Source organism: Protopterus annectens, chromosome 2.part1 (assembly GCF_019279795.1).
Source record: "Protopterus annectens isolate FY-2018-M chromosome 2.part1, PAN1.0, whole genome shotgun sequence".
NCBI classification, from domain to species: domain Eukaryota; kingdom Metazoa; phylum Chordata; order Ceratodontiformes; family Protopteridae; genus Protopterus; species Protopterus annectens.
Window position 1 is genome coordinate 571,049,865 of NC_056729.1, and position 12,640 is coordinate 571,062,504.

The 12,640-nt window shown below is 37.7% G+C and overlaps 1 protein-coding gene across 4 annotated transcripts in view; it reads left to right on the plus strand.

Moving 5' to 3' along the window:
• PTK2B (protein tyrosine kinase 2 beta) overlaps positions 1 to 12,640 on the plus strand; it is a 2,401,727-nt gene that overhangs the window by 635,824 nt on the left and 1,753,263 nt on the right. The gene's annotated exons all lie outside the window — the stretch shown is intronic.

The following is a 12,640-nucleotide window of genomic DNA, read 5'->3' on the forward strand; positions in this document are numbered from 1 at the left end:
TGCTGTTGTAGCCAGTTCTTCAGAGAGGCTTTTGTATCTGGCCTTGTCTGAAAGATAGAAAATAGTTTAAGAACTTTTTTAAGATAATGAACTGAAATAAGGGCCTAGACATGGCTACTGGCTTTATCTCTTCCAGCTATGATTCCGTTGGACAGAAGTGGGAGCTTACTTCGTTATCAAGACTACTTTTCAGGTCACTGCGATATCAGCCCTTCATATGATTCCATTTACTTTTTTTTTCTCTTTTTTTAGAAGAGTTTAAGTTAACAGAAGTCTGATAAAAATAGATATTTTTTTTCTGTGTGCAAATTATTAGCCAGACTGTCAGGCTAAACAATAAGGTGCAAGCCATTTTAAATTTTCCTTCTATCCATTTACATTCGATTGTACTTGGGGACCCAGAAAAAAAAAATGAAAAAGTTCAGAAAATTATGAAGATATTGTTAGTGAAAGAGCATAAAACAACGGTCATTTTTTCCTTCTGTACTGATCACTCAGCTGCTAAAAAGAACTAACTGTGCTCTCAGCCTTCAATATGATGTAGAAGAAAAGAACTAAAGCAGAGGAATGTTGCTCGATTTGCTTATGACAAAAATTCGGTTAAGTCAGACTTCACTTTTTTACTAAACAAATTATGCTTATTTGCGACAGTTAGTAGCATGAAGTACATTTTAACTGTCATTTTCTAGGCTTAGTTCATGTTTCTTATTTATACATATTTAATGGCCATTGCCTGAAATTTACGTCAGTGATATAATTTCTTTATACAGTTCATTTCATAGGTTCATAAGTTCATAGGTGACTATTAGGTCAGTGGCACAAGACCCTTTACAAGCCTAGCCAATAATACCCGGGATTTGACAACATATATCTTAATTCCCCTGATATGGGATGGGGTAGTATCAGGGCAGTGGGTCTTTGGGTGTTGGAGCTCTTAGTCAATTTAACAGACTGCCTCTGTTCATAAGGGACATGGGCAGTACCCCAGGAGTGAATTGATGGTTTGCCGTCCATTTATCCAAATTCTTTTTGATGAGAGTGTGGAATGTGCTTTGTTTTATGAAGATGGGAAGTTATTCCATAGAAAAGGCAGCCTTTGAGATACCCAGCAAGTTCTGTTTTAGTTACATATAAGGTTCAGGTCCATGGAACATGTTATCCTTGTATAATTTTTCTTGCAAATATGTAGCATTTTCATCAGGGCTGGATCAAAGAATGCCTTGTAGGTCAGGCATAAGTTCCCTCTCAATAAACAATATGAGATGGAGTAAAGGGATAGGACATTTATTCGGTCTGCATAAGACATGTCTTACACTTTGTATTTTTATAATGAGAAACTTCTGGGGGCTCTCCATTTGGTTTAAGTACTCAATTATGGGCCTAATGAGGGCTGAGTTCAATGGCACTATGACTTCCTATGTTCTTGAAGCAATGCCTTTACTTATAAGTTGTGCCACACAGAAGGATTTCTTCACTAATGTAGCTATCTGGTAGTCAAAGTTTAGGTAACTATCTATCCGTGTTTATGAGTTCCTCATCACTGGGTCTATTCTTAGGGGTGTGCTATCAGTATTATAATTTGCAGGAATATCTGATTTACCAAAGGGTATGATCATGCAGTTTTTAGCATTTAGTCTCAGACCATGGTTTTGGCACCTGTTGTGTGTTGTTTTTAGGCCTGCTTGTAGGATGTCAACATCATTTGGGGATTCAATGATTGTTTCCACCTTACAGTCATCAGCGAACATGGTGAGCCAGAGACCCCCAACATTGGCTTTCACTTCAGAGAAGTATATACCAAGCAGGGGGGGGGTCCCAACACTGAGCCCTGTGGGACACCACTAGTAAAAGGTTTCTTATTGGAAGTGGAGTCATCTATCCGCACAAAATGCATCCTGTCAGTGAGCCAGTTGGCTATCCATTTGATGAGGTAGGTGTTTATGCCTAACTTGTAAGTTTATCAATAATCCCTGAGTGGGGGATTGTGTCAAAACCTTTGGCCAGGTCTAGATAAGCAGTGTGTACTGTTTTACTCTCATTCATGGCCTTTCTCAAAGCAGTCCACCAGATTGAGAAGGCAAGACCTGCCTTTGACAAAGCCAGATTGGATCTGGTTCAGTTTTTGGAGAGTTTCTATGTCATTATTGATCACGTCCATGATAATTCTCTCCATGGCCTGGCAGATGAGACTGTTCGAGCTTATGGGTCTGTAGTTCCCTTGGTAAGTTGATGGGTCCCCCTTGTGCAGAGGGATGACTGTTGTAGTCCTCCATTTCTCTGGGACAAAGCCTATTTGGAGGCTGTGGTTAAAGAGGATTTTTAGTGGCTCTGATAGATTCTGTTTTAAGCTTTTTAAGAAGCATCCTGGAATGTTGTCGGGACCCATTGAGGCTGTGTGTTTGGTTTTAATGAGCACAGTAAGGACCTGTTCCCTTCTAATGACTAGTAGGGGGGTGGTTATGGCTATTTCTTTGGGTGTAGTAGGAGGTGATGGAAAAGGGAGAAGTTTGAACTGAAGTTGACGGCCAGCAGATTTGCTAAAGTTTCAGGCTGGCTGTAAGTGTTCCCATTCATGATTAACTCGGCACATTGCCGAGCATTTCATTTGAGTTTACAAACATAATTAAAAAAGGCCTTATGGTTACCTTTCACCTGGGAGGCTATCTTTGTCTCATATTTTGCTTTGGCAGATTTGATAAGTTCTCTAATTTGTTTGTTTAGAATGGTGAGTGTCTTTTTGCACTGATTTGTTTGTTTTCTCTTGGCTTTGGACAGGATTTTTTTCTTTTAATAGCCTATTTATGCTATAGGTTCACCAGGGTGGTTTATTTTTGCCAGTAATCATAGGTTTGACTCAGACAGTTACTGCCTCCTCTATGTAGCTATGTATGTGGTTGTATAGTGCTTTTGTGTGCAGATCAGAGTAGGCCTAAGTGTCATCTGGGTTCGGAGAGGCTTATAAGTTTAATAAGCTGTCACTTAGTTTGAGGTAATTGGCCTTAACAAAGTTCTTAACAGCTTCGAGTTTGATAGGGGTTTTACGTCAGTTTTAACACTAAAGGAGATCATTTTGTGGTCATATCTTACAGGAAAGAGTTAATGCTTGGGAGTGAGCAGCATCGCCCCATGTTTGTGAGTATCAGGTTTAAGATATTTGTACCTCTAGTTGAGGAGTTAACTAGTTGCTCCAGGTTGTTTGCATTGACAAAGTCCAAAAACATCTGAGCAAGTGCATTATGGGTTGTATGTCTCCCTGTTGGGATAGTTGAAGTCATCCATAAGTATGTTGTCAGGCTAAATGTTAACAGATTAAAGTAGGTTTAGGTTTATGATAGGGGGGGTCGCACTGATGTGGGTATGGAGTTGCTTAGTTACTGTCCGAAATTGAGAAACAATGCCACACACCTCAGTATTTCCTGTTCCAAAACTGCCCACTGTTTGCTTCAACTTATTCCTAGTGAGTCAACAGGAAAGAACGTCACTGACAATTGTCTGAGGATTTCTGTGATCCTATGACTGAACCCAGGAACTCCCTGCATTCCATTCAATTTTCGCTGCCACTGCACCAAGAAGTCATCTCTGGAAAGTTAGGTACCTGGTTTTCACCAAAAGGTGGTTTCTTCTTCCAGGGAGGAAACAACCACGATGGTGATTTTGAACACGGTTTATTTCAACTATAATACCTTCTATAAAATACATAAACATCCTTGATTAACAAAAACACTGGTAGTAACATTACACCCTAAAATGTTAAATTTCTGTTACACATTTAAGGAATAAAGTTACTGTAACATCGTTTGCTTGGCAAACATATATTAAGAGAAGTGGTTTTAGTTGCTAGTTAATGTTTCTAGTATTATACTTGCAGAAGTAAGTTTTAATGCCGAACTTGGGGAGTTAGAATATCAAAAAATACTTTCAAACAAGCTTTTGTAGTTATTTTTCAGCCCAGAAATAGGCAATAAAAGAAAAACTAAGGTATTGGTAAGAAGTGTCTCAATGCAGAACATGAAAAGGCAGGAAAACTGAACACTAGACTAGAGAAATGAATATTCTCTATTGTCTTTGTTCACCCCACTTGACCCCATGAAGCTTGTTTTTAGAATGAGCTCTCCAGTAAGACTGAAAGATCCTTAAACAACAAAAGTATGTCTCATCTATGTAGTGACCTCTAGGGGAATCAAGTCACCTGTACAGAATGAAAGTAATGTAATAAAATAAAATGCTTCATAGAAAAGGATACAAAGATTTAGATCGTAAGTGACTTAAACTTTGCAAAACTGATGAGTTAAGTATCAGATTTTAGCTGAAAAACATTTTTATTTCTTTCTCCTTGGGGATAGATTTTAAGATGCAGCAAAGTTTTTGTTTATTTTTTTAAGGAAAGGCATGTTTGCTAAAAGGATAGCACACAATGATATAAGTAATTCCTGTTCTGATACATTATAATAAAGTAAAGGTTTACTGACTTCACTGAGTTGGTAGTATTTAGGATGTATTGCTATTGTTATATTACTTTAATGTTTAGTTAACTGCTGGGAAGGAATTAAGTAAAAAAAAAATGAGAGACGTATTAGCAAAGCTAGATGTCATCCAGGAAGTGTAGCACCAACATTTTTTAAAGAGATTCTTTTTTCATATGATAATTTGGTGTTCAAATAACATAATCTCTCCAGTTTATAGAATGGCAGAAGCTTGATGTATATGTAGCTCAAGAAAGTAATTAACAGTTTGCTATTTTAAGCCATATATTTATGGCCCTGGTACAGAATGACCTGCTTACAGACTCCTCATTCTTACTACTTTATCATTTGAACCATAACCCATAATGGTCCTACTAGGAACCAGTGTCCTCTAGCATAACTGTTGGGGGGATGGGTGCTGCAGTTAGTGGCCATAAATACATGAAAATGTTATCAGTTTACATTTGTGCAATTCTGTAGGTATTACTTTTGATGAATGCATGACACATCATCTATGAATTCCTACACAATGCACTTTCCTGCTACCATACCTTACACATTTGCACTGCCTTCTAGATGCACGACTTCTCTCAAGGGTCAATATTGCAGTGAGATGGACATGAAACCTTTCCACAGAAATGGAAGAACTGGCTAGGAGCTGACCACTGCCATCTGTCCTCCCGTTGCTGCCAGTAACCATGTTGCAAGTCTGACATATGTTGCTTTCATTAAGGCTGGGGGCAGAACCATCATGACAGTCATAGTAATAAATATAATGTTGTTATTTTATATGTTGTATTAAGAATGACAATGAAAATTTGACAAGGTCCTTGAAGTTGAAAAGCAAATATTTAGGCCTTTACTGAGATATGTAGAGAGGAACAGTAAATTGCCAGGATATTATTTACCTGTTGCATTTGCTTGCACAATCTGTCATCAGAGAGAGTTTCATTGAGACACTCCATTTGACAAAGAAATACTTTCAGACTAAAATGGATCATAGTGTTCTGTTTGTGGAAAAAGTCTTCTCCCTAGATTGTGTCATATAAAATGGTGTGCCCTGTGTGACCCCTTAACTGATTTAACTAACTGAGCACTGCATCTTATGGGAACATTTACACTTCAGTAGCCTTAGCATATTGAGACAGACTTCTGTACATACCAACAGAATGACACCATAAGGCTGGCTTATGCAGCTCTCTGTAACAAGTGCTTTTACCCACCTCTTCAAATGAAACATTCATTTCCACTCACAAGTGATAGAAATAGATTTTATTTGAAAAGACCTTTTTGTAAATTCCCCACATCAGTATCTATCATTGTTTTGCTCGTTCGGGCCAGTGCTTTCTGACCATCAGCACAATTCCTTCTCTTTCTTTTTGCTGTCCTTTTGCCAGTCTGTTACCTAAAAGGAAAGTGCTACCTTCTAGTTACCTACATATCTCATAGTTATTTTTTCTCACACTAACACATAGGTGTAGTTCCCTGCCAGGAAATCCTTTGCTACCTTTCATTTTCTTCAGTTCCACTTCTTTCCATGCCACAGACTGCAAAGGTCCATGCATTTTTTTTGTTCAGAAATGGAATTAATCTCTGCCTATATATGCTAGGAAATATTTTCTAAAATATAAGCTATTAGCAAACACCCATAGTTTTTTTTATTATAGGACTGTGTCTTGCTGAGGGTCAGTAAATCTCTATAAATCTCACATTAAGATGCCCCTTTTTGTAGAGTTCATCGTTGAAGAAATGTTTATATGAAGAGCAAACATAGCTTACATGGTAATACTACATAAACTTGTAAATTCTATTTTTTGCCAGTAAATCTCTTATTTTTGGACAGTGAAATGTCATTTTTTTCCTACAGTTACATATACAAACACAATTATGACACGGCAAACTACATGAAGCTTTAATTTGTTTCACTACATCTTTGAAGTGATGGCTGTCAGTTACACATGAATAAGCAGATCTGATAGACTTGCCATGTTTCACATCTACCAAGGATGGGGTCTAGAATTTTTAAAGGATTGCAGCTTTGTGTGGTTAAATAATCATTTATTGTTCTGTTTGAAAAAACATAAATGAAAAATCAAAGGCTGGTTAGAAGCTTCTTGCAAGCACAGATCAGAACAACACTATAAGAAAGTAGCCCCAACAATGCTTTCTGAAGCTGTCTAAGAAGTGCACTAACAATCGTTCGTAGCTAAATGAATGGAAAAAAAATCATTTAGTATGGGTAGAGTGCATCGTAATAAAAAGGACTCAAACTGCATTATACAAAGAGAATGAAGAGACTGAAAAAAAGTCACGTCACTACGGCGTTTCCCATGATTTTGGGGTATGAAAATTAAAATAGCAAGAAAAACAGTCATTCTGACATATTATTTCTGCATGAAAATTAAAATAGCAAGAAAAACAGTCATTCTGACATATTATTTCTGCATTTAATAACAGCGTATGTATGTGGGTTCCATTCAAGTGATCTAATTCTTACTTCAACTAAACAAAAGTGGTCTAAAAATAGAGATTTAACCACAGGTGATCTAATGATAGTTACCAGTGCATTCTACCTGTTAGTTGTAACACTGATAATAAGGAAGCTTGTGATTTTTTGATCGCTGGTATTATTTTGTTATAGATTTAGAAGTAATATTTCAACTTACTTTATCACAGTGTGTGGATTATGAGAGCTGATAGTGTACTTCCAGTGTTTCCCCCTTCTTTCACTTTAGTGTGACCATGGAGATGTTATATATTCATTGGGGGCGTGGTGTACTAGAGGGGCCGCCAAAAAAAATTACAATTTTTTTTGCCAGTTATTCTGGGTTTAAATGAAGTGCATATAGATCACTTGTGTTTTGATATGACTTCTATTAAGATATTCTATCTTTAGATCAAGTGACATAGACTCATACATGCAAGTGTGTTTGTGTGTGTTTACTTTCACAATGTTGTTTTCATTTACCATTGACAGTAACGACATATTGGGAACATGTTCATGTGTCATTCAGAAAAATCTGTCTTTTCTTCTCTTTTACCTTATTCATTTCCTTCACTCCTGTGTGACGTAGAATGGCAGGTATGCTGGCTTCATTTGCTGTAGCTTCTTATCGCTTTTCCTCCATGTCCTTTTTCCCCTGTGACATGGTGACCATCAAGTGACCTCCTATTTGACTTGAGCTTGTTCCTCCCCTAGTATGAAAACCATTCAGATGAGCTGTCATCTAGACAGGTATTAGTGTTAGATGCTTTCAGTGAAATCCAAGCAATGAGAGCATTTTTGTATTAATGGCCTAACCTTTCCTCTTGGGTAGTGATATGGGCCCCTATGTCACCACAGGGACCACCCATGCCCTTAGTCAGTCAGAGACATGCAAAGTGACAAGAGCTATGATCACAGCCTTTGTTAGCCATGCCCACATCAGGCCAGCTGTGACCGCGTAGTAGGACTCCATCCCTGGTGAATTTTAGTGAGTTAACTACTGGTTCACGGCAGCCTGCTTTTTTCATAGGAGAATTCATAAGAGATTGTTGAATACTGAAACTGAGAGAAGGAAAGACACAGCAGGAGTACAGTGTGTAATCCTGAGGTAGATGTAGATTGGGAGGGCCATGTCAGCTAGGTCTCATGTAACTGAAGTTTTCTATAAACATAGTAATTACTCTGATGGAGGTGGCTGGGCTGTGGATGGTCAGTATATGAATTTTGTCTTCCTCACTTAGTATCAGTCAGTTGGGCTGAGCAAAGCTGTAAGTGTCTCTTTAAAATAGTCCTGTTTAACCTTTATAGCAGAGGAAGATAGTCATGAAGTGATTGTCTGAAGGAGGAGGCCACCCACAATTCCATCAAATTGCCTGTGACTTGGAACCTTGTGCAGTGACCATGAATAGTTTTGTGGGCTGCTTGTAGTACCAAAAGGGGAGTAACAACAGTCAGATACTTGCAGCATACCAGACAAGTTGACAGTAATATGCGCTTCATCCCACTATGACCAGACCTCCTTGCATCATTGACAGACTTTTATTGTATAGATTTCCATGTGTTTGCTTCTATTGAGTCTAGACTGTAGAACTTTATTTTTAAACTATTTCTGCTGTCAGAGATGCTATAGCTATTTAGGTATGCGGCTCAGTCTCAAGTGCACATTTGTTTCATAGCTACAATATTGTTACAGTTTTAAAGCTACAGTATGGTTAATGTTATATATACATCTAAGTAGCAGTGCAAGTTTTTGAAGGAGGCCAGATTCGGACTTTCAGTGTACAGCAGGTTTATCAAAATGCAGCTGTAGCAAAACATTGTCATTGTGGAAAGAAATAATCAGTTATTCTACTGTGGTTCAATTCTGGTAAGAAATAGGTCTGAAATAACATCTGTGATTAGAATGCTACTTGAGCTTGACTTTACTTGTTAATGTAGCCATGGAAATGTACTGTAGCCATATGTTTTCAATCATGTTCAGATTATGTTGGTAGCCTATATAATACAACCAAAGAACCAGGATCATTTATTAAGGCTGTCACCCAAAAAAAAGACATTCTTTGTTAATGTAAAATGCCAGTAGTACATACAAGTCATTTTAAGTATAAACTACTATTTATCTGTTTCTTTCTGTAGTTCTTAGAGACTGTGACTGAAAGTGCTGCCATTGTGAATCCTGCAAAACAATCATTACCTCTAAAACAGATGTTGCTAGCACCTTTTAACAAACAATATCACTGCTCTGTTTATATTTCATAGTCTGATAGTTTTACCCAAGGTTATAATCATTTTATAGTACATTTTACCAAGCTGGTCATGGAAAGCAAGATTTGCTTTAAAAAATAACTTTGAAGAATTCAGATAACAATATTGCAAGTATAATCTTGCAAAGTTCTGCCATTGAAGTACTGCAACAATGCATATATCAAACCAGCAAAGTACACAAAGGATTTTCATGTTTCCTTTTTGACAGGGGTGTCCAACCTTTTGGCTTGCTGGGGCCACGTTGAGTGAACAGAAATTGTCTTGGGGCTGAATATAAAATATATCATATAGTAACTCTTTTGCTGCCGTGGACGACCAAAGTTGACCTCCTGGCTGTACTGTAGGTGCATTCGAACAATTTGTTTGTGTTTGTGTCTTTCGGCTTTTCCCGGCTAGGGGTCGCCACAACAGAACTCCGGTCCGCTAATGATTGGCAGTTGATTTTTACATACCGGCTTGCCAGGCCTGACCCACAACCTTCATCGAAGGTACGCCCATTCACGCATGTCTCCACGCAGAAGACGCTCTAGCTGAGAATCGAACTGGACAGCGTCTTACTTGTGAGGCGACAACGCTACCGCAGCACCACCACCGCGGTCATTCGAACAATGAATAAATGTAATAAATACCTAATATTTGCCTTAAAATTCTAATTCTCATTCTAATTCTAATTCTCTAATCTAACAGTAACTCTAACATCTTAGTTTATATATATATATATATATATATATATATATATATATATATATATATATATTTTTTTTTTTTTACAAGTAAACAGATATTCACTACAGCACTAGCATTTCTCACTGGGAAGGCCACTCCAGCAGTCCAACTACGTAAAATGTCAACATAAGCAGTCCTGCAATACTATAATCCACAAAAATAAGCCAACAAATTTGTAATAAAATAAATAATTCACATTACTGACTTAATAAAACAATTCTGAATAAGCTACAAGAGGGTCTCACCCACACAAATGACTGGTGCCAGAAACATGGCCTCAAGCTAAATGCCAAAAATGCATCTTCCCCTTTGGAGAGAGTGATGTCCCCAGAAATTATCACATTAATAACAATGTTGTAAGCACACAACCAGTTGTGAGGTGCTTGGGCACCCAGGTTGATAGAAACCTGACTTTTGACCACCATGTTGTCTTCGTTGTACAGAAAGTTTTTTACATGGCCCACCTCATTAGTAAGGGTATCTCATCCAGGGACAATGAGGTCATAACATTCCCTGTATTCTTCCTTTATAAGAGCCATTACTGAGTGCAAAGCCCCTTTTGGCATGTGTCTCAGCAAAACACCCTGCCAAAAGAAAGACTACAACCATTTTTGACAAAAAGGTCAAAGGACAAATTCACTTAGTTATCCAAACAGACTAAAAAGCTTTTTGCTTTCCTCTGTCTCTCACTGGCCCCTATAAATTTCATCACTGGCTTGCTTTCCAGGCTAAGAAAGATCCTGCCTTAAGAGACTTACTCCACCTCAGAAATACTGGTTATACTTAAAACGCTCACTACAAAGACCACAACCTTCACTGCAACATAAACAAGCCACTCTTTATGGACAGGTTCTTGATACAAAAACTTCACCTTCTGTAAAAAGCTCCTGTCATTATCAAACAATTTAGTTTAACAACACAGCAACTGGATGGATAGCCATAAATGTACTCCTTGAGTAAGAAGCATAGCCTTCATCAAACAGGTTGGAAAATCCACATACTAAACTTTCCTAGCTGGTTGGCTAAGATCTAATATTGGTTACTCAAGTCTTCTTGCCCAAGAAGGGCCTATTTAACTAAGAATTCCATTTGCAAAACTATATTCAGTACACATATTAAATCTATCTCTCTTTCACACACACAAAAGGAGCCCCTACTTTTAAAATAGGCAGCCTCAGTAATCACATGACGCACACTCACTGAATGAAATTGTCTGGAAGTCTAAATATCTGAAAAAAAAAATCATACTAGAGATGGATTCATTCATGCACTTTCCCACCAGCAAAAGGACCATCAATAAATTAGCAAACAACTGCTCAGTAAAAAGTAAATCAATAAGGAATCCATAAACTCTCTAAGATCATACTACATACTGGAGTAAACATATAACTTCCCTCCAATCTAAAGCCAAAGCCATTTGACATTCATTGACATTCAGACATTTTAATTTGTGCAGAAGTTATTCACAGACTTGACAGTTTACTGAGCTGTCACATTAGCACTCTATGCTTACATCTGAACAAATGAAGCATACCTGTCAATTCTAAAATAATTAAAGTAGCTTAATAAGAAGGTTATTTGCAAGGTTACATGGCAGTTTATGTTGGAAATAAGCAGAGATTATCAAAAAGGCTCCGTTTCTCGTAATTATGCTGAAAAGACTTCCAAGGTAAATACAACCTTCTGATTTAGCATGGAACCATACCTCTCAACCTTGGAGCAAGAAATCTGGGCAAAGCAAAAAATAAAAGTGGGACACAGGCCCAAAAATAGGTATGCATCACATACACCATTGAAACAACTGTAGCTGCAAACATTATACATCACTTATCTTTATATCCATCATTGTCAGTTAAGCATTATATGGCTTGTTCAATGCTGCCTTCTTTGGCAACAAAGAAAACCATGCTTTGAAATGACAAATGCATTAAAATAATAAGTAAAACACATTGCATCTACATCCTGCAACTTCCTACCTGCAAACAACCACAGTGCTTTCACTGAAACTAGGGCTGCTTATTTCCCCAGAATGACAGCTCTCCCTAATTAAGTCTAATGGTATACAATCTACCAGGATCTGGACTACCTGAAATAAATTAAATTATGGCCTGCAAATTGCAAGTGCACTTTGTTTAATTAAACTATATTTCTGAGCCCACTTACTGTATTTTTTCAGTAACATCCCACTATTCATTTCCAGGTCACTTTACAAGACATTGGCAGTGGTAGACTTGGCATCCTCCAGATCCCTACAGGACTACATTCATACTGCTAGCATTGTCCATTAAATGTAAATATCCATCCACTGCAAATGGCAAGAAGCTATGTTTTAAAAAATCTACTTTTGGCATGTCTAGTTCCAAAGTATCAGGTTTTGAGAGAAAGAAACATTCTCCACTGTCCGTAAGTCTCTGTCTTTAGTAATCATCCACTGTTGCAGCCCTCCCAACACAAACACACACATGCACACTAAAACCCTTAACATTTAAAAGATGACATTGTGCCCACTTGATTTGCCAGTATTGATGATCCACCAAAGCTGTGCTTATTGTTGTCCAATCTGCCATTGCTTAGAACCCACCAATGACAAAACAGTACTGGGTGCTTTTTTGTTAAAACAATACAACTTTATATGCTACAGTCCCACAAAGTCAATCCACTACTGACCCATTAACCCTAGGCTGTTGTGTCATTCTTACTA